Source organism: Pelodiscus sinensis, chromosome 6, assembly GCF_052426305.1.
Source record: "Pelodiscus sinensis isolate ZL-2025 chromosome 6, ASM5242630v1, whole genome shotgun sequence".
In the NCBI taxonomy this organism is placed as follows: domain Eukaryota; kingdom Metazoa; phylum Chordata; order Testudines; family Trionychidae; genus Pelodiscus; species Pelodiscus sinensis.
Genome location: NC_143057.1, coordinates 92,955,703 through 92,977,998, shown reverse-complemented (window position 1 = coordinate 92,977,998; position 22,296 = coordinate 92,955,703). Strand labels below are relative to the sequence as shown.

At 39.7% G+C, this 22,296-nt stretch overlaps 2 long non-coding RNA genes across 2 annotated transcripts in view; one reads left to right on the top strand and one right to left on the bottom strand.

Annotated features, from left to right (window-relative positions):
* LOC112547652 (uncharacterized) overlaps positions 1-22,296 on the top strand; it is a 505,643-nt gene that overhangs the window by 189,334 nt on the left and 294,013 nt on the right. Inside the window, exon 3 of the long non-coding RNA XR_016349931.1 lies at positions 6,738-6,844. This is a non-coding gene — a long non-coding RNA (uncharacterized LOC112547652). The remainder of the gene's footprint in view (positions 1-6,737; positions 6,845-22,296) is intronic.
* LOC112547651 (uncharacterized) overlaps positions 123-22,296 on the bottom strand; it is a 38,540-nt gene continuing 16,366 nt past the window's right edge. Inside the window, exons 2-3 of the long non-coding RNA XR_012904891.2 lie at positions 12,347-12,404; positions 123-2,247 (exon numbers count right to left, since the gene is read on the bottom strand). This is a non-coding gene — a long non-coding RNA (uncharacterized LOC112547651). The remainder of the gene's footprint in view (positions 2,248-12,346; positions 12,405-22,296) is intronic.

Genomic DNA, 22,296 nt, shown 5'->3' with positions numbered 1-22,296 from the left:
TGGCCAGCTTGAGGAGAATTGAAAAGTGATTTCTCCTTATCTCCTGCTGTCATCAGCTGGACCGAGGCTCCGGCCCAGAGTGTATTGAACTATGTGAAGTGTTTTCATTATGTTAAATTCAGAGAGTCATGAAGAAAAGGCAAAATGGTCAACTTTGGGGGATTTAAATGAAGACGGAAGGGGTAAGTGAATATAAGGGAAGTGGATCAAGTTTAAAGAGCTCTGAAAAGCAGGAGGGCAACTGTGAATTATCTGTGGCCAGCTAGAGGTCAGTGAAAGTATGTGAAGATAAGGGTAATGCACTGATGATACCTGGAGGAAGAGAATAATCAGGTTGCAGCATTCGGCACCTCCTGAGGTTTAGCTAATGGGAATTCAGAAAAGCCAGGAGAAAATAAATAGTAAAGACAAACAGAGATTAAGGCATGAAGAGAAAAGACTTTAGTAGAAGTGGAGCCAAACTATGTATTTTGGCAGTTTCCCAGAGGTGCATTTGGGCAGTGTTTCAGAGGTACGCCTCAACACTACAACAGGATGTAGTGTTGTATCACCACTTGATCTTGAGACAACTTCCGTGACCACTAAAATTGGTTAGCTTGCCCTATTATTTTTTTGTACTTCATTTCGTGTTGTGAGAAGGGTGAGAGAGAAGTTGTTGAGGAGAGGGTAATAGGTCTTTGGCAGAAGATGGTATAATCTCAGCTACGCACTGTTGTTGGCTTATAAGAGGTTTGATTTTTTCACTTGTAGCATCAGTCTAGCTCTAATTCACTGGGTATAGAAGTTATGAAAAATTGCTATAGTTACAACTGCAAATACTAGGTTAGTTCCAAGCTAAGTGGGTTATTGTTTTGATTGCCTTTATTTCCAGGTAAGCACTGTAAATGAATTCTTAGAAAGCACAGAAACTATAGAACCATTTTCCTTGAAGAAGCCTCTAGTCCAGGTTACTGAAGTCACTTTCAGTGACTGACTTTCTTCTTTTATTCATTTTCAGGTATCTTGTCCAGTGCTGAGGAGAGAGTAGTAAGCATGGTGGTGTTCTGGCATCACAGTGCCTCTCTTCCTTAAGTGATGTGGAGTCTCAGTCTTATTGCTTCCTTATTCAGTAAAAGTGAGAATGTAATCATGTAAGAGTTCAGAATCCCCAAAGGATGCAAATACCATTTACTCTTAGCTTTCTAGAGTAAGTACTTCTAGCTTTCTAGAAGGAAGGACAGTGTACTTGGTGTTTTATTATTTGTGCCAAGTTTTTTTCCCTGGGTATAATTTGTACTCCCAAGTAAACAGGATTATTTTTGGAGCTCTCTCCTAAGTAACTAGTTATGTAGAGGACAGTTGCTAAATAAACCTGACTTTTCCAAGTTTATTTCCTGCATTCTCAGTATGTGGCAAAATCTAGGCAAGGACAGAGAGTTTCCTGTTGGTAGTGTCTCTCTCTTAGGTATGTAGTGAGTTCCCACCATTAGCAATGGAATGTCTCACATGCTGCTCAGTCAAGATAGTATTATCCGCACAGTATATCTACTGAAAAGAAAAGTAGAATATGATCTGCAAAGGCTGGAGGTAAATAAAAACCTGACACACGATCAAGAACAATTCAGCTTTGCAGAGAAGACTAAGAGCTTTGTCTTGCAGGGTGCTGAACCCCTCCTAGGAGGTGATGGATGCCCTGCTCAGGCTATTGAGGACCTGAAAGTTTTGGTTCCATAGAAAGTTGCTTTTTCTGGTTATATTTTTGAATAGCTTACAAAATAATGACTTGGGAAAGTAAAATGCATGTTACGCTAGTGAATTATAAATCCATTGCTCATCTAGCACTTTAAATCTGCAAAGTGCTGTTCAGACTGTGAGGTCAGATGGTAGCTGTTAAGCCTTGGGGAGATTTGGAGGGGTCTTGCTGCAGCAGGAGTCCTCATGAGGTTGTTCTTCCTGAATATTCTCTTGCAGGTTTTCCACAACCACATGGCGTATGGTGGATTTTCCATCTTTCCAGTTTGAACAGTTTGTACTCTCAGGCTAAGTTAGCTGCTGGGGTGGGATGGTCACTGCTTTTCTTTTTGGGTAGCTAAAGCTCCTGTTTACTTTAGTAGTGAAGGATCAGGCACATAGTGAGTCGGGCTACATCAACATTACTGTGGGGGTTGACACACTGAGACATGGCCATTGGTGGTTGATTTAGAGGGTCTAGTAAAGACCTGCCAAACCATTCACAGATTGCGCTTCAGTTGATGCTGGTACTCTACCCTGGATAAGAAAAGAAAGGAAAGTAAATGTGAGAATTTCTTCCATTGACCCTCCATGCTGTAGACCCTGCAGTAACTCAGCCTAACATACGTTGACTTCAGTTATGTTATTCAGATAGCTAGAGTTGCAAACCTTAGGTCAGCTTTCTGCAGTAGTGTAGATATAGCCTCAGCAGGAGAGCCAGGGATAATTACCGACTTATTGCCCCCATGTTAGTCTATTACTGCTTCTCGGGAAACACATAGGATGGTAGTACATATGGAAACTGACAGACTTAATACCGTATTTCTCAGGGCTGTTTATGAGGAATCAGATGCTTTATATAAATGTGAGAATAATCTTTAACAAATATTCTTTGATTGGATTAACAAACAATAATGCTGTACTCTATGTTCCCTCACACTCTTAATCAATTTCTTATTAATTTATGGTCAACTGTTTTTCACTTTATTTTCACTCGGCAGCTGCCTACATAATACATATTATGTACATGTTGCATCTACCTACAAGAAAATATAGAAGATTTAAATTTCATCCACAAACTTCCTATATAACTCCTGTTCAGCATTTAGATCAAAAGATTCTAATGTTTTACCCAAAATATTGGCAATAAACGTGTTTTCTTGCATATAGACAAATTGAAAAGAATTTAAAAAGGTGATAAACACAGGACACAGCTGTGTAAGAGTATTTCAGTAATTTCAGGATTCACTGATCAGGAAGTGACTCGTCCTGAATATGTTATACTTTTTCAAACTGTTTTCAAAACACTCCAGTCATCTGAAGAAGTGGGCTGTGCCCATGAAAGCTCATGATACCATCTGGTCTAGACAATGCTACCAGACCTTTTGTTGTTTTTTATGTTTTTCAAAAGGCAGCAAAATTCAATATCTTCCATTGTTTGCACGTTATTGTTGCTGTGGTGGTCCCCACAACCTTGCTAAGTGCATCATCAACTCAAAGTGATATTGGCCATTGCCACAGCAACAAAAGCAAAACTTGTAGACCTACGATGATCAATACCCTCCACAACACAGTTTTCAAAATCTAGGGGCCTATTAGAACATGTGGTATACTTCAGTCAACGCACAAAACACCCCAAGAACAACTGTGTGAGTGAAATGAGACTATCACTAAGGTCTGGAATGAACTCTCTCAGAAAAATGAGACACAAAAACATTGTATCGCCTGTGGGCAAGCACTTCTCACAAAACAATCATTCCTTATCTGACCTCTCAGTCCTTGTCCTCAGAGGAGCCCTTCATAATGTTTTCAAGACAAGCCTGGGAACTTCAATTCATAGCTTGGTTAGACATCAAAAATCATGGACATAATAAAATTGCTGGATTTATGGCTCATTACAACATGCTGTAACTCACTCACCCCACTTTGTCCTACAGCTGAAGAAATATTAACTACCCACTTCACCTTGAATGGTCTCTTGCTGAATGTGTTAACTCCCTATCTGTTCCACATTGAATGTGGCTGTGAGGCTTTGTGTACCTTTCTCAGACCTGAAGAAGAACTCTGTGTAACTCTAAAGCAGTGGTTCCCAAACTTTTCCACAACGTGCCCCCTTTTTGATTGTTGAGAAACCCTCATGCCCCTACCCCCCCCCCCAAAAAAAATATAGCAGCAAAACTTGTTGAGTGTATGCCTGAGCGGACAGACAGACCGGGCTCTTTCTTGGGGAGGAAATGATGGAGGGGGCTAGGTCACCTCACGCGCTCCCCAGAATTTCTTCATGATGCCCCAGGGGGGCACACTCCTGAGTTTGGGAACCCATGCTCTAAAGGTTCTCTTTCACCAAAAGATGATAGTCAAAGATATTACTTCACTTACTATGTCTCTTTAAAAAGAATAACAAATGAACATGATTAATATTTTCAAACCAAAATTGCTCATGTTACATAATTTTAACAACATCAGAAATGACCATATTATTGAAACAGCCATCAGATTGTCACAGTGTATTAAAACTTTATTTTAATATCTCCTCTATATTTTGAAGAATTTGTTTGTTTGTGGATTTGTTTGTGCAAAATGAAGTCATGCTTCAGGATTAGCTACAGACACCAAATTCTGCATAAACAATTCTGTGACTTAAATTAGCTGAATGCACTACTTTTTATACTGGAATATGCTGGGTGAAAGGTTTAAATAATTCTTTTTGTTTTTTATCAGAAAAAAGTCATGACTATTATGATTGGAGTTCATAAATATTTGCTAACAAAATTAAAATTGAGTTGCTTATTCAACTGTCATTTTAATGCAAAGAAAAATTTTCTTTGTTACAAATCACAACATTCAAATTATCATATGGGTAGCCATGTTAGTCTGGATCTGCAAATACGATGAGGAGTCAAAATTCAAATTAGTTATGGAAAGAGTAATGAAAGCTTTATGAGTTTCTGATTCAAATTTACTGTGTATGGTAATTATTCAATAAAATGAAAAATGTTTGAAGTTGAAATCCTACAAATTAAAAACTATTATTTTACTTCCCTTTTGCAAAGCACATTAATAAAAAAATCTATTAAATATATTTAATTTCTTGAACTTTCCTATAAGTGTAATCTATGCAAAATAACATTGCCTGGTCAATGACAGGCCTCAACTGCTAATTTACTATGTTTTTCTTAGTAAATCATGATTTTATTTTCTTCCTTTTCTTTGGTCTATGTCACTTTATGTAGTTGTCTTAAAAACACTTTAGTGTTGTCACAGAAGCATTTTTGCCTTAAGTGTTCTTTTCCTTAAAGGATTACGTTCATGTATGGAGTCAAATAAAACTATATGAACTGTATTTTGAATGGGTATTCTCTTACTTTAAATCAGGGGCGGGGAACCTTTTTTGGGTCAGAGGCTTGCTGACCCACAGAATAATTAGTCGGGGGCTGCGCGCGCGCATGCATCCACCCACCCACTCTCACACACACACACCACCCTTCACTGATGTGGCTCCCCAACTGAGGAGAAAGACACTCCCCGCATTCCCCTTACATACCAGAGCCTAGCGGGAGCCTAGGCTAGTAGATTTTGTGTGCTCCAGCCTTGTGGTGGGACCACAGGGTTCCCCAACACTGGGGGCTGGGAGAAGGGAGGGGAGGGCTTAGCTTCAGGGGCTGGATTCAGGAAAGCCAGGAGGCTGCATCTGTCCCCCGGGCCTGAGGTTCCTCACCCCTGCTTTAAATTGTTCCTTGGGATTATGATTTAATCTTTTCTGACCCATCTCCTGGATTTGGTTAAGTGACAACTCAGCACACGTAGGGTATGTGTACACTACCTCGCTAGTTCGAACTAGCGGGGTAATGTAGGCATACCGCACTTGCAAATGAAGCCCGGGATTTGAATTTCCCGGGCTTCATTTGCATAAGCGGGGAGCCGCCATTTTTAAATCCCCGCTGGTTCGAACCCCATGAAGCGCGGCTCCACGGGGCACGAACTAGGTAGTTCGAACTAGGAAGCCTTTTAAAAATGGCGGCTCCCTGCTTATGCAAATGAAGCCCGGGAAATTCAAATCCCAGGCTTCATTTGCAAGTGCGGTATGCATACATTACCCCGCTAGTTCGAACTAGTGGGGTAGTGTACACATACCCAAAGGGGCTGGGAAAATGATGGTGATAGTCAGGTTTGGAGTTCTTTGTATGAACACTCCATCCTAATGCTAATTTCAGCTAACTAAACATTCTCCATCTTTTATACTATCTATCCCTTTTTCTCCTCTCAAGGATGCTGTGTGCCTCCTCCTCATCCCCATCTTTCCATTTATACATTAAAATGTTACATCAAGATAAATGTTGAAATATGCTCACACAACACGCAGAGCCTAAACCCCACTCTTCACAGAAAGTTAGATGCCTGACTCTGGGTCAGAGGAAGACACCTCCCTCCATTTGGGATTCACAGCCATTAACCAGATCCTGGAGTGAGGTGCCTATGTCAGCTTTTCCTGGCACAAAGTGGTGATGGTGCCACCTATGCTCCACTTATCACAGTGGATACTGTGGTCACCTGGAATGTGGCACCCTCAGTTCAAATCCCCATTTCTGCCTAATTCAGAGCAGGGACTTTAAACCAAGTCTGCAACTTCCATGCAAGTGCCCAAACCTCTGGGACATGGAGTATTTTGGAATAGGTCTCTACTATTGCCGCTGTTACACTTTCTATAAAGTGGCCTCTAAGCACACCTATTAGATTAGACCTTCCAGGCAAAATGCAGGGAATGCTGAGTTTGAGGATTGTGCCAGCATTTAGGGTTAAGCAGTTTAGGGATTAGGCAGTTGTGCGCATCCCACTAGTAAGAATTTAGGTGTTTACAAAGTGAGCCAGCCCCTGACTTGTGAGGGGGCTGAGGATCTCTAAAATGTGGACATAGAAACCTAAAAAGTGACAGTTGAGCCCCTGGTATATCTAGCCCCTGGAGTATTGAATCAGAATTTGAAATGAATCTGAAAAGTAACATTTGTGTTTTCTTTTTATATTATTAGACTGTAAGAACAGCCATTCCTGGTCAGACCAAAGGTCCATCTATCTCATTGTCCTGTCTTCTGACAATGGCCAATGTCAGGTGCTTCAGAGGGAATGAACAGAGAAGGTAATTATCAAATGATCCATCCCTTGTCACCCATTCCCAGTTTCTGGCCAAAAGAGGTTAGGGGTGCTTTGGAGCATGATTTTGCTTTCCTGCTCTGCCTAATAGTCATTGAGGGAACTATTCTCCATAAACTTATCTAGTTCTTTCTTGAATCCTATTTTAGTTTGGCCTTCACAACATTCTCTGGCAAAGAGTTTCACAGATTGACTGCATTGTGTGAAGAAATACTTCTTTTTTTTTTTTTTTTAAACCTGCTACCTGTTAATTTCATTAAGTGAACCCTGGTTCTTGTGTTATGAGGAGTAAATAACACTCCCTTATTCATTTTCTGCATACCAGTCATGATTTTATAGATGTCTTTCATATGGACCTATGGTCTTCTCTTTTCCAAGATGAAAAGTCCCAGTATTACAAATTTATCCTCATATTAGCTGAAGGAGCATGGAATATGTAAACATTTTTTATGCAAGGACATATATATTCTGATGATAGGACATGAAGCAATGGACTGCAGCAAGGGAGGTTTGGGTGGGATATTAGGAAAAACTTCCTTACTGGCAGGATGGTTAAACACTGGAATAAGTTGCCTAGGGAGGTTGTGGAATCGCCATCTCTGGAGATATTTAGGAGCAGGTTAGATAGACATCTATCAGGGATGATCTAGATAGTGCTTGGTCCTGCCATGATGGCAGGGGACTAGACTTGATGATCTTTCAAGGTCCCTTCCAGTTCTAGTATTCTATGAGTCTATAATTCAAGAAATAATTAATGAATTTTGTCTTGACTCTGCCAGTTACATATTATTTACAATTTAAAACTAGACAACCTTAAGAAGGTTATAAGATTTCTACCATTTTTAAAATGTTAAGATTTCTTTGGAGGGGTTCTGCCCTTTTATAATTAATAGAAAATTAATAGTAGTGTATCATGAGAAATTTATCTAGAGGAATTTAGTTCCAGTAATCAGTCTTAACAACCTCTTCTGATCATTACATCTGAGCCTTGGTCTACACTAGGACCTTAGTCTGAAATAAGTCCCCCAAGTTTGAATTAGTAAGTGATGTGTCCACACTCCCAAGCCTGTTATTTTGGAAAATGTGCAGTGGAATTCGTGTTCTGTACTCCTGCTTTTCATGAGGAGTAATGCTAATTTCAAACGTGTAGGTCTGAAATAATGTTAGTATGGATCTTCCGGTGCTGCTAATTCAAACTAATTGGCCTCTGGGAGGCCTCCGGCAGCTCTCCAGAGTGCTTCCTGGGGCCCACATTAACAGAGCCTGCCTCAGACTAATTTTGATGCTTCCCCATGGTGAGGACATGCAAGTTTGAATTTGTTAAATCAGGAGTTCTTACATCGAATTTAGTAATTTAGAAAAATATTCCTAGTGTAGACATGGCCTAACTGACATGTTGAACACTGAGCTCACCAATCTAGATATTTACATAAAGGCAAAATCTCCTCCTTGTGGTGATATGAGTGAACTCTAAAGTCATTATCAGGGCAGGCCAATCAATTTAAAATTGGGCCTAACAAGCACTCCCCATCCATTAAATTTCATAAATGCAGTTAAGTCACATTTAGAAGGATGCAAAATTACTTCTTGTCTAGTATACAGCCAAGATAATCATGTCCAGTCTGATCCTTACACCTTAAAATTGTACTAATCATTGTAATCAAGAGAATAAACATCAACATAAGCATGGCTGGTGCAGATTTTATGAAAATAAGATTAAGCAACAGATCAAAACAAATGCTACCATACATGTGGTTCAATTTTATTTAACTGAGTAGAAAAGCTGAAAAAATGCACATAATATTTTTGAAAGGTTTTAGAATGGCATAAAATACTACACAATGTTTGCTCCTTGTTCTGATTCAAAAATTCCCAGTACAGTATTAAAACTTGCTTCCTCCCTGGTGTTAATAAGGTATAAGAGGAACAATAAGTTTTGAACCTAGGTTCTCTTCCACAAACAGTAGAAGCCAGTGCCAGTGAGAACTGTGCAGATGAGGGAAGTGATATGTGTGACTGCATGCAGAGTGCAGCCTCTGGGTCTGATCAGATTGTTAGCTGGGGTAGATCAGTACTATTGCAGATTGAAGAAGTCAAGCTCTTGAAGTCTATAGAGGTGCACAAATTTACATTAGTTGACAACCTGCCTCAGAGTTGGCACTTTAAGTAACTTACACCACTTCTCTCATTTACACTGTGCACAGATCCCTCAGGTAAGTTAATGAGTTCAGACCCTGTCAGCCGACGGTCAGGGCAGTGAGTGGTGTGTGTGTGTATACTATACACCCGAGACTTCAACTGCTGAGACCGGGGTCCCTTGCAGTGGGCAACCTGGAAGAGGTTGATGGGCGCCCCAATAAGTGTACAGGAAGAGCTTATTACACTTCAGATTTTAGCTGCTAGAATATGTGATTCCTTCGCAGCGGGCAGCCTCGGGGAGGCTGAGAAGTGCCCCCAAAGGATTTTGCCACCTAGGTGTGACACAAATCCAAACGCCCAAGCTCTTCCTATACTGTCCCTAATGACCGGCTGAAGTTCTTTTTAAATTGTGCCTGGTTCTGTTACAGCAACTGAAGGAGTCAGGTTAAAACTTAAACTGTTACAGGTTTATCGAGGAAGCTTATAAATCATATGGTTGCAATGGCTATTGTTCTATTTCTTAACTGCTGACAAATATATATATATATATATAGAGAGAGAGAGAGAGAGAGAGAGAGAAATGGTTACAAAGAAGATAAAGATAGGAAATAGAAAATAATGGTACCAAATGACAGCTTAATCTTTAAAGAGCTCTATTCTATGCATGCACTATAACAAAAGGACACATACAGGTACAATTTTTACCCCCTTCTGTGTCACTCGATCCCAGCGTGTCAGGCCAGGATTGGTCCCTCAATTCCTCGGAAAGATGAAAATACGAGGTGGGTGTCCCCGTGGAACCTCAGGAGGTCAAACACCTAACCCGACCAGCAGGTAGAGGGCAGATTGACACTCAAAAGAGAGTGTGCTGCTGTACCACCTTATATACCCGTTGGGTCACGTATTTTCTCTTTCTTATCTGTAATGCCAAATGGTGCTGGTCTGTCTTTTGTGAGACCAGTTCTTACAAGGGAGTTGTGAACTTAATTTACACTTGTAAGAGAGAGTTGAGAGGATTAAATTGGAAGTACTGAACATTCTTTTTCTCAGTGGGAAATTCCTCTCCCAGGGACTGTGTGTGTTTGAATCAACATGGGTGCCAGCCGGGCACTTCTTGCAGCCTCGAGCTCAGTTTATTTCCTTAATTGTTACTCAGAGTCAGAGAAACTCGCATATCCTGGTTTCGCATGAAAGCAGATCAAAGCTTTAATGGCTATGCTGATTTTCTTATTGTTCCTTCTCTGCCCTGTATACAGACATCTCAGAGGGCAAGCAAGATTGTTTGAGATGGGGGGGGGGGGGGAGCTGTCTGGCTACAGACCCTGAAGAATTTCTGGGTGGAGCTTGGAAAAGCATCCCATCTCCTTACCTCATCCTCAGCTAAAGCCCTTCACCTACTCACAGCCAGTGCCACCCTCAGCATGCAAATTATCAGTGAATACTGAGAAGTTATGGCTGCCTGCCTATCACAAGTGCCTTCTGCTATATCAAAAAGCTTTTTTCCTGTTGGTCTCTTCCCCCTGGATTCTTCAGGATACTTCCTTATCCTCCACATTGTTTCAGTTGTAAGGATTCCCTAAAGGAAACCTTTTGTGTGCAATCTCTAATTTCCTAAAACAAAAAACAGGACTATGTAGCACTTTAAAGACTAACAAGATGGTTTATTAGGTGATGAGCTTTCGTGGGCCAGACCCACTTCCTCAGATCAAATTGTGGAAGAAAATAGGCATGACCATATTTACCAAAGGAATACAATAAAAAAAAGTGAACGCATATAAAAAGGACAAATCAAGTTTCAGAACACAAAACGGATATCAGACAGTATGACAAAGAAAAAACAGTTTCTTGCCATTTCAACCAGAAAGGGCATTGTCTCAATGAATTGATTACCTGCATCCTGCTTCAAAGACATTTTAACATCAGACTTGAAAGAGAATCCTCTGAACTATCAATCATGCTTAAATTTGACACTTGACACCTAGGTCTGAACAAAGACATTAATTATCTTACCCATTACAAGGATTGCTTCCCCAATTATCACCTCTAATATCATTAGCTCACAGACATTTACCTCCCACCCCTCCATCCCCCTTCTGTTCTGAAATTTGATTTGTCCTTTTCATATGTGTTCATTTTTTTGATTGTATCCTTTGGTATATATGGTCATGCCAATTTTCTTCCACTATTTGATCTGAGGAAGTGGGTCTGGCCCACGAAAGCTCATCACCTAATAAACCATCTTGTTAGTCTTTAAAGTGCTACATAGTCCTGTTTTTTGTTTCAGCGACACCAGACTAACATGGCAACATTTCTATCACTAATAATACTAGTTATGTTATCATCCTGATGCAAGTAATGAACCTGATTCAGATCTGCTGAAGATGGTGACAAATCTCTGCTAAAGTTGCAGCGGGAACACCAGATTTGTAAAAAAAAATCACCAAAATGCTGGGTCTTCAGAGACATTCCTAATTTTTTTTTAATATAACACTAGGAAAATTCAGTAGGAAGAGTGCACAGCATATTGCTCTTACTGCCTGCCCTTGTGTTTAGCTTGTCCTGCATAGCAACTGTTGCTAGCGGGGGTGTGACTTAATCTCCGAACTAGAATGTGATTAAATATAACTGAACATGTGTGAAATGTGCTTGTAGTTCTGTGTAGCTAGCAAACTAACCCCTGTAATAACTTTGAACTGTTTTAATAGCTTTTTTGTGCAATCTACATTATCTCTAAGAGAAAGGAGACATACGTGATCTCGTTATGAAGGTATGGTGAACTCTACTAGAAACTTCTCAGAAAAATAAATGTACAGCCCTGAACATCATTCTTTAAAGTGCATGTCAAAAACATAGAACAAAGAATGCCCTCTTCTGGAAACACACCTAGCAGATGGACAGGGGTCCAGGAAAGTGTCTGATTCACCTTCCAGAATCTCCTGCAGGAGGGGGAAGTAGCAGAGAGAGAGAGGGACACAGGGGAGGCTGAAGTGTGACACTGTAACCTCATGGGTCCTCAGGTTCCATCCAAGCAAACCCCCACCTTGAGGAAGTTCATGTATTTAATGCAGGTTCTGTGACAGCCAGGCTTCTCTAGGAGCAGGACTGCTTTGGGGTAGGAACTCACACATCAAAACAGGCCATTCTCTCTGAGTGTGATACAGGGCACATCCTCAGGTGACACAATGCCTATCAGTTGTTTCAGACAGAAGAAGACTGTAAATACTGAATCCTCCCTATGTTACCTCCAGCAATGGCTCCCAAAACATTTCAAGACCTGGTCCCCTGATGTACCCATTGAGCAGCTTTTCAAATCCCTGCGATGGGGGGAGAATCACAGAGGCAGACTTACCTATAGTCCCTCCTTCACCCATGGATCCTGCAAGTCTTGTTCCCTGCTCTCTGGGGAACTGTAACAGACATTATGTAAATAATTACCACAAGATGAGAACTTAAGCCAAATTACCTGTGATCTCAGGTGTATTGGAGATGCACGGCCACAAGCCAAATGTTTTAAACTTTTCATAAGTTGCTGATATTTCTTTAAAACCTCACTTTTCAAAATATTTTATTGATTTTATACTTTTCTGTACAATTACATTAATAACTATTTACACTGTAGGCTCACAGTATAAAATTATAACTGTAATGGGCTATTTTTCTCTCTGTGTGTCTCAAACAAATCCAGGGCATGATTTATTTGTGAAAGATATGGTGTTGGCATCTGATATTTGAACTTTAAAATAGGTCACACAAGTCACTAGTGGTGTGACTATTCACATTCAACATCAAATACTGGTATTCAGTTGTATTATGCCAACCATATGGGACAAATGGATTTATCAGTATTTTATATCCAAAGCTGAAAATATGGTGAAAAGTATTTCATTAACCTTCTCTTCCCTCATTCTCCTCCCCCAAAAGTTGAGCAATTCCAAGACAAATTTGTTGTAGAAAGTTATGAGGAACTACAAGCAGATATTAGAATGGAAATTTAGTCTTAACTATGCTGACAAAATACAAATGCCAATGTACTGTATTTTATTGGCATTGACATTTTCTTTTAACAGGTTCTTATGCTTTCTGTCCTACTTAAAAAAAGGCTTGATTATGCACAGAATAGTTTTAAAGGCTGATTGGTAATACCTAAATTAATGTACTTTTATAAATGTTTTATTCATATTTATGGCATGAGTACTAACTGCTGCTACAGTACATTCTCATCTCATTATACAGCATGCTATAGTGATAAAAGCTTAATATTCATGATGATGATAGGACAAGCTGTTACAATGTTACTCAAAATTATGATATTCTGAATTTTTATGAAGAATAATTTTCTGTTAAATGCAATTCTCTTTTCTGTTCCTGCTTTAATCATATAACCTCATTAACCCTTTGAATACATCAATAGAGTGTTGAAGGCATTGGAGATCCGCATGACTTTGATGAGGCTTTTTTTTAATGGTATTAATCAAGCCATACATATGCCTCTTTGCTCAGTGTGTGTGTGTTTGCATGTGGCACAGAAGAAGTTTAAATAATGCACCCTGAAAGAAAGATATTTTCGATTAAATTAATTTTCATTTAATATGAAAGATCCCCATTAAAAATGGGCCACTCTTAAAAATATTGTTGCCACTCCGCTATTCTAGCTGGCCAGGACAAGATCTACTGGATTCCCTAACCAGAATTAATTCTGTCAAATCCTGTTTTAAAATATGCATGAGAAAATATGGAATTGCTAAATAATGTATAGTAGCGGTGAGCCACTGCATATTCAATTTGATTTGGGTGCTCTGCAGTAGAAATGCTCGAAAAATCTGTCTTGAAATGTCTAGAAATCTGCTTTCGAATATAATGAGAACAGCGTTTACTAGGGGATTTCTGGTACTTCCTCATTCCTGGTGGGTTGATGGTACTGTGAGAAATGCATATTTTTTTTCAGAATAATTCTGCATACTCCTTTCAGGCCAACAGGAAACAGTGAGGAAAGGAAGCAAAAGAAAGGGTTCAACCCTTGAAAGTTCTCTGTGTGAACCATTACCACTGAAGTCTTCTTGGGGACCCAGAGTGGCATCTGCAGGATTAGCTCAAAATTCAGTTGTTTTCACCTAAAAAACAGCTTAAATGGCGATGAGTAAGTTGTGAGTTCAGTTTAAAAAGTGGTTGCTTTAGGTCAGTGTGACCGAAAGTGATTTTCCTGTGCCAGACACTTTCCACTCGTCTATCTCAGCAGCTAGGATTCTCATTTCCAGTCTCATCTGACTATGCCAGTGAACCACAGCAGAGACTGGCTTTATGAATTGCCTCTCTCTATTACCTGCTTGGAAAACTGCACTTTGGCTCTGCTCTCCAACATTCTTATTGATGTAGGAGGGGTCATGTAAGGCCGCAGTACCTGTGCATATAATGTTTGGCGCGAGGCAAATAGGTTCTAGGAGCAGCAAAGAAGCCTCTCACTTATTACTACACATCAAATCTGGAATTTATGTGGTAATAATGCAGCCAATAGCTAGTGTAATGCAGCCAATAGCTAATAGACTCTCTTTAGCCTATGAAAGTCTCAGAGGGGTAACCATGTTAGTCTGTAACTTTAAAAACAATGTGCAGTCCAGTGGCACCTTAGGACACATCTACACAGCAGGTTATTTCAAAATACCAAGCATTATTTTGAAATAACAAAGTGAGCATCTCCCCAGCAAGGCCATTATTTTGAAGTAATTTTGAAATAACTGTCTTCTTATTTTGAATTCTGTAACCCTCATTTAATGAGGAATAATGCCTATTTTGAAATAGGGCGTGTAGATGGGGCAGCTGAAGTTATTTTGAAATAAGTGGCCTCCAGGAAACCTCGCAGCTGCCCTGGTGGCCACTCTGTCCACAGTCAACAGAACTCTATAGTTCACCTTCCCCTGCAGCCCTTCAAGTTGCAGGCAGAAAGGAAAGGGCTTGTGGCATGAAGCAGGCCCTGCTCACATTAAGCCACACAGCAGGACCTTGCACAGCCTACCCTGCTGCCATGGCTGAGCTCACTGCTCCAGCCAAGCCCCCTCCCTCCCCCCCCACACACTGCTGCAAGCATAGCTTCAGCAACTTCTAAGCCCCTGCCTGGGGCCGAAGAAGGGCACCATTCTGGTCTGGTGTGCAGATCCTGGATCTCTTTGAGATCTGGCGTGAGGAGGCAAATCTGCAGGATCTCCACACCAGGTTGCGGACATTTATGGCCAGATGGCCAACAGCCTGAGCCACAAGGGCCATGTGCGCACCCAGGAGCAGGTGTGCATGGAGGTCAAAGAACTGAGGTAGGCCTACACGAAGGCCAGGAAGCACAGGTCCCACCCAGGGGTAGCACCCCGGCCTTGCCCCTACTACGAGCATCTCCACTGCATCCTGGGGCGGGGAGGAGGGGGTGTTCAGTCCCATTCCCCCGCCCCGTTGTCATGAACTCTGGGCTGGAGACACCAGTCATCAGTCACCTGGAGGGCATGGCTGGGGATGAGAAGTAGGAGGTGAAAGAAGAGGAGGAGGAAAAGGCCAGCATGGATACAATGCCTACCAGCCAGGAGGATATTCTGGCTCTGGAGCCAGTACCCTCCCCCTAGACTGTCGCCCAGGGACTGCACAATGATGGGGAAGGCCCATCAGATAAGTTCCATTACTTTCCCTATGCACATATGGGGGGAGGAAGCAGGCGGCAAGGGGCTGTGCACACTCCTTGCTCAGCCTTCTCAGCATGGGGATCACACAGCAGCCCATGCACGTGGGTGCACATGGAGCACCAGTCCACAGCACGCAGTCCAAGGAGCCTGCCACAAGCAGGACCTTGTGCTGCTGCTCACAGGGTTCCTGCACAGGCCCGCCTTATCCCGACCTTTTGGTGGGACATCTTCCCACCACAAGCCAGCACTAAGGAAGATGCGGTCATGGACACACACAGCAGTGCCACACACACCACATGGTCCTGCCTGCACTTCTGGGACAGCATCTGCTTGTGGGCAAGTGTGGCAAGGCAGAGGACACGTAAGGACACTATTCATGTGAATAAATTGAAAAACAGGAATAAGCATCGGTAGGACCAGGGATGTAGGCTGCTCTTCTTGTTTCATCTGGATGACATCTTTTTTTATTTTTTTTAAGTGTTAGCATCTGTACACAGGTATTTTCAATAAGACTGTTATTTTTGCAAGAATTCAATAATTTGAAGAAGTATATAACACTTCTAGACATCAACTTAAAGCAACAATTCCTGATTTATTAAGTTTTGTAATGCTACTTTAGACACGCAGTAACGAATTAATCAGCAACTAAGGTTCAATGTTTAATGGCATTTACTGGATCCCAAGAGATATTACTGTGGTAATCAGGTAACTAATCAAGCAAACACAGTATTAAATGTTCTGTTCACAAAATTCCAGAACTATTGAACCACACAGGATGTTGAGAATGTCTTACCTTAAAATATTAGCTTGTACGTTGTTTAACAAATAACTTTTACTTTGGGAGTGAAAAATAACAAAAAGTGAAAGTACAAAAACTTCTATCACATTTAAGTACCTGATAATTTTATTTTTTATTATTATTTAAGAAAAATGTCCATTGAAAATTCTTCTGGGATGGCCTTGCATTAGTGAGGTGAACAATTTCTTCATGTATTATTAGCTGCTGAACTAAATGAATTTTGCATTACACAGTCCATAAAATACAAACACCTTCCAGCACCTCTGAAAGCTTAATGGATATGTGTTTTTCAATAATTTTTTTTTACTTTTCGTAATAGCACAACTGCTAAAATTACTCCACTGAAGCAGCTTTTGGCAATAAGCATTATTAATAAGTAAGTTTGTAGTACTGGCTGTGTTCCCATGTGTAAAGGGCACTTATACTAAATCTGGGAGAAAGTGCTGTTTTCATCTACATCAAATGATCTGACTAGAAATGAAGTATTTTGTTTCTACTTTGTTTTATTCCAATATTACTGTTTTGTTTATACTTTAAAGTTTAATACCAGATTTATAAGATATTTTAATATTTTATATGGCAGCATTATTGAAATATAACATTTTGAGAAGACAGTTTAGGTTTGGGAAATAAATCTGAATTTTCATTTTCTGGTATACTTGGTAATATTGACTTGGTAACTTTAATTGTCATGATTTGGAATGAAAGGAAAATGTGAAATGATAGAATTTCCTGTGAAAAGGAAATTCCATTTTTCTGACCAGCTCTACTTACAGCTTCTTTACATAATGTGGCAGAGTGGTCATTCCAGGGTGAAGACTGTATCTGAGAGAAGAACCCTCCAATTGGTTAGGGTCCACTAAGGATCTCAAGCCCATGGCAGAGCCTAAAACTTTCTGGCAGCAATATGAAGTTAAGTTGGGGCGGGGATTAGAGTTCTGGACCCAAGAATTAAGAATTATTTTTTGTAAAGCCTGTAAATATGGAAAGATGTCAATTTGTTATACACTTGCTTCCCTTAATGGGATGTAAAATATAAGGACACTTCCATCACATAATGATATGTGCTGGAGCTGAAGATGATGATCTCAATCTCAGAAGTAGTAAGTTTGTCATTTTGCTATAGTGAAAAATTTAATTATCACTTAAGAGTAGTTCCAAATCTACATTTTCAAAAGTTGTCTAATTTTGGATGGCTCAGTTTGGGGGTGTTTAACTTCAGATACTTAAAACTGGCATACAAAGTGACTGGGCACTTGTGAAACCATAACACTAAATACTAAAAGTCCTAAAATGGCCAAGTAATCAAAATTTGTTCCCTGAATATTATTATATATAACTGCATTTGCTTTTAAAGGTGGCATTTTTTTTGTTACTTCAGTTAATGCCCACTCCCAGAACGACTGCTTCCTTTAATGCTCATCCTCAGTGTCAAGATAAGTTGGCATTATTTGCAGAATAATTTAATTTGCAGAATAGCTAATTATTCTAATATTCTCTTTCCTTCCTTCCCCAAAAGGTAACAGACAGCAAACCCACTCTAAAGATACAAAAATGCAAATTTCAGTGTGGATTTATTAAAAGCTGCTGTTTCCTGGGGAAGGCTGGTAAGTGTCTTCTATTGAAATGACTGAATTAGCTAATCAGATGTCAGGATTTGGTATGAGTTTGGTAGTATTATTAAGCATTTATGTTTTCTTCAGCTGCTATAAATAAGATGTTATGAAATTCTGTCGTTGTGTCATTTTAATAGAGTTAATTTGCTCTGCTCTCAGGTACATTGAAGGAAAGTGTTCTTTGATCTCTCAATTAGCTTTTCAGTCATTTACTGCTCAAGCTCCCAGCAGTGTTTGCATTCCCCCTCAGGCTCACACTCTGTCTCATACACACATGTATGGTCATCTTATTTAAACACCATCACGTTCAAGAGTTTCTTCATATACACTGGTATGTGAGTGCAAGTTCTGTTGCTGCCATAGAGCATGCATGTGGAAATATATCCCCCTCGTCAATATACACATCCACACAGTTATATACTTGAACATGCAGATTGACTTTCATAGGTCTCAATGCAGCTCCCATTTTGTTTGTATTTTTACAATTGACTTCTTGGTGACAAGACTAGATCCAGGCACTCCTAGGCTATGAATACGCTATGAGCAAGGGAAGTAAGTCCCTGCTTTTGTGCAAATATTTGCAGTAGCTGGATGAAAGGTAGTATGAGTATAACTAGCAACATAGCTATAGCAGCACAGGCAACAGCATGAGAGGCAGGGCTTAGCTGTGCCAAGTATATATTTACCTCAGACTGGTGGGTATGTACTTAGCATGCCACTACTGCTGCTATCTATGCTCTCTCAGCTGATAGTTATACTCACACTAACTTGATGAGAGCTATTGTAAGTGTGTATGTGCATGCTGGGGACTCTGTCCTCCATTGTAAAGTAGATATAGGCTTAGTTGAAGGTGTGTAACACTTTTGAAAATCAGGCCAGTTTTAGTAGGATGACTAAAATACACATTGTAATGTCTAAGATGAGTCTGCCACATTTAAGAATGAAGACCTAAATCCTTCTGTTGATATTAGTAGGCATTTTCCTGCTATGATAGTAGCAGAGTTGGGCCATAAGTAATTTAAAAAAACTTCTTAACAGTCACACTGTTGTTCAATCTTATGATACCTTTATTGTGAGATAAGTACGGTTGAGAATTCTTTTTGCTCAGAATCATCCAATGTTTAAGTTCTCAGCCATTTGGCACTGCAAATTATAACCATGTGGTATACAGCTGCACTAAGGCATGCATCTGTGTCATGCAAAGAGTCCAGGACCATTGGGATATCAGAGGTAATTCAGTCAATCAGTATCCGTATTCAGTCAATCAGTATCCGTATTGGGCAGCTAATGTGCATGTAGTAATATCAATGGTTCTATGTGGGAGACTGGACAGATGGTGAATTACTTGGCATAACTGTCGTGCATGTGTGACAGTATGGCTTTCAGATACTAGTGTTACTGTAATATAATCTGAAGTTAAGATTTAGTAAAGAATTGTACACAGGTGTGCAAATGCAAAAAAAGATGTTACTAAAAAGATGTTACTACTGTAAAAGTCAATTAATTTCTTGACTATAACAAGCATTTGTTTAGTTATAAAACTATTTTTAATTGTGCTGTGATGAAATGAAGCGGAGTTATCTGGTACATTACAGCTTATGATCATTGTCAAGTGTGTGCTTTATTTGTGACTTTTCTTAGCAAATTCAGATCTGACGTTCTGTCAGAATGCCTGTGTGATAAAAGTACAATTCCTAAAATATCAAAGCAAAGAGAGCTTTTGAATGGCTTGTAACATATTTTATGGTAGTCTCTGAAGAATAAAAATATTGCAATCCATGCATATCTTTTGCTGCAGAGCGGCATGAAATACCACAGTACTTTGAGAGTCACTGCATGTTGAAATAAATGATGACAGCAAGAATATAAATCAGAAAGTAGGAAGTGTAGAAAATTTGATAAAGGAAGCAGAAGGGCACAAGGAGAAATCTGTAGCTGAAAGAGTTAATGAAAATAGGAAAGAATGTAAATATATTAGGAACAAAAAGAACCAAAAAAATTGGTATTGGTATTGGCATTACTGGTACACTTGTTAATTTTAATGCAGAAAAGGCAGAAATGTTCAATAAATATTAATCTTCTGTGATGTTGATAAAACATTTTCAATTCTAATAACTCTGGAGGATGTTAAACAGCAATTATTTAAATTAGACATTTTAAAATCAGCAGATCTGGATAACTTTCATTAAAGAGTTGTAAAAGAGATGGCTGAGGAACTTGCTAGATTATTTATGCTGATTTTCAATGACTTTTGGATCACTGAGGAAGTTCCAAAATGGATGAAAACTCATACTGTGCCCATATTTAAAAATAGTAAATGAACAACCAGGTAGTTTTAGGTCTATTAGACTGACATTGACCTTGGGCAAAATAATAGAATGGCTGATACAGGACTTTAATTATGTTAGTTTGTAAGTTTAAAAACAGCAAGTAGTTCTGTGGTACCTTAGACTAATTCAGGAGGAGGTTATGGAAAATAGATCTGTCAAATAATTTGATTTTTTAATTGAGATTACAAATGTGGTTGATAAACATAATAGTATTGATGTAACCTAGCTAGACTGCTATAAGATAGTTGACTTAGTAATGCACAAAATTTTGATTACAATTATAATTATACATATATTAAAGTACATATATTAAATGCATTAACACTGGCTAACAGGTCTCAAAATGCAAATGTAAACAGGGAATCATGCAGGGTGCATCTTTTTAAGTGGAGTCCCAGAGAGATTGGTTCTTGCCCCTGTGCTATGTAGCATTTTTACTTGTGACCTGGAAGAAAATATAAAGTCCATAAAACAAAGAGTGATGGACTGGGGACTGTATCTTAGAAAGCACTGACTCTGAAGAACATCTGGGGGTCATCACGGATAATCAGCTGCTCATGGGCTCCTAGTGTGATGCTGTGGCCAAATGGGCTAATGCAGTCCTCAAATGTATAAACAAAATAATCTTTTCTAAAAGTCTCAGAGGGGTAGCCATGTTAGTCTATAACTTAAACAACTTTAAAAACAACAATGGTCCTGTTGCACCTTAGAGACTAACAAAAAAAATAGAGCTATCATCATAAGCTTTCGTTGGCACAACCCACTTATGACAGGGAAGTTATATAACTTCTACATATAACACTGGTGTAACCATGAGTGGAATAACATGTCCAGTTCTAGGGTATGTCTACACTGCAGGGATTTTCCGGGATACACTGCAAGGTGTCCCAGAAAAACTCTGCCGCATCCAGAGAACACGTTTGCTCTTCTGCTTTTTTTTGCACTCTCTTTCAGGGAGCCCTGTATACCTCGTTTTACGGGGGATAAAGGCTCTGCCGAAAGAGGAGGCTTTTCCACCATTTGACCCCATCTAGATAGGGCCAAATGGTGGAAAAGCCTCTTCCGGAAAACTGATTGGAAAAAGCTATGCATATTGCAAAGCGCAATTTGCATAGCTTTTCTGACAAAGGACTGTAGTCTAGACCTAGACCTAGTGTCCACAATTCAAGAATATTGGTAAATGATAGAAGGTTCAGAGAAGAGCCAAGAGAATAATTAAAGGATTGGAAGACATGCATTGTAATGATAGACTCATGGGCTACGTCTAGACTACATCCCTTTTTCAGAAAAGGGATGTAAATTAGACGTATCGCAATTGCTAATGAAGCGGGGATTTAAATCTCCCGCGCTTCATTAGCATAAAAATGACTGCCGCTTTTTTTCGGCACGGAGCCTTGCCGGAGAAAAGCGCCAGTCTAGACGCTTATCTTTCGAAAAATAAAGCCTTTTCCGAAAGATCCTTTATCCCTTATTTCAAGAGGGATAAGGGATCTTTCAGAAAAGGCTTTATTTTTCGAAAGATCAGCGTCTAGACTGGTGCTTTTCTCCGGCAAAGTGCCGTGCCGAAAAAAGCGGCAGCCATATTTAAATCCCCGCTTCATTAGCAATTGCGATACGTCTAATTTACATCCTTTTTCCGAAAAAGGGATGTATGTAGTCTAGACATAGCCATGAAGTTCAATGCATTTACCTTAACAAAGAAAAAGTTAAGGAGTGACTTGATTGCAGTCTATAGGTAACTATAGGTGGAACAAACATTTGACAGTGAGTTATTCTATTTAGGAGACAAAGGTATAACAAGGATCTAATGGTTGGAAGTTGTAACTAGACAAATGCAGAGTAGAAATGAGGCATAAATTTGTAAGTGAGGGTAACTAGCCATTGCAATTAATTTC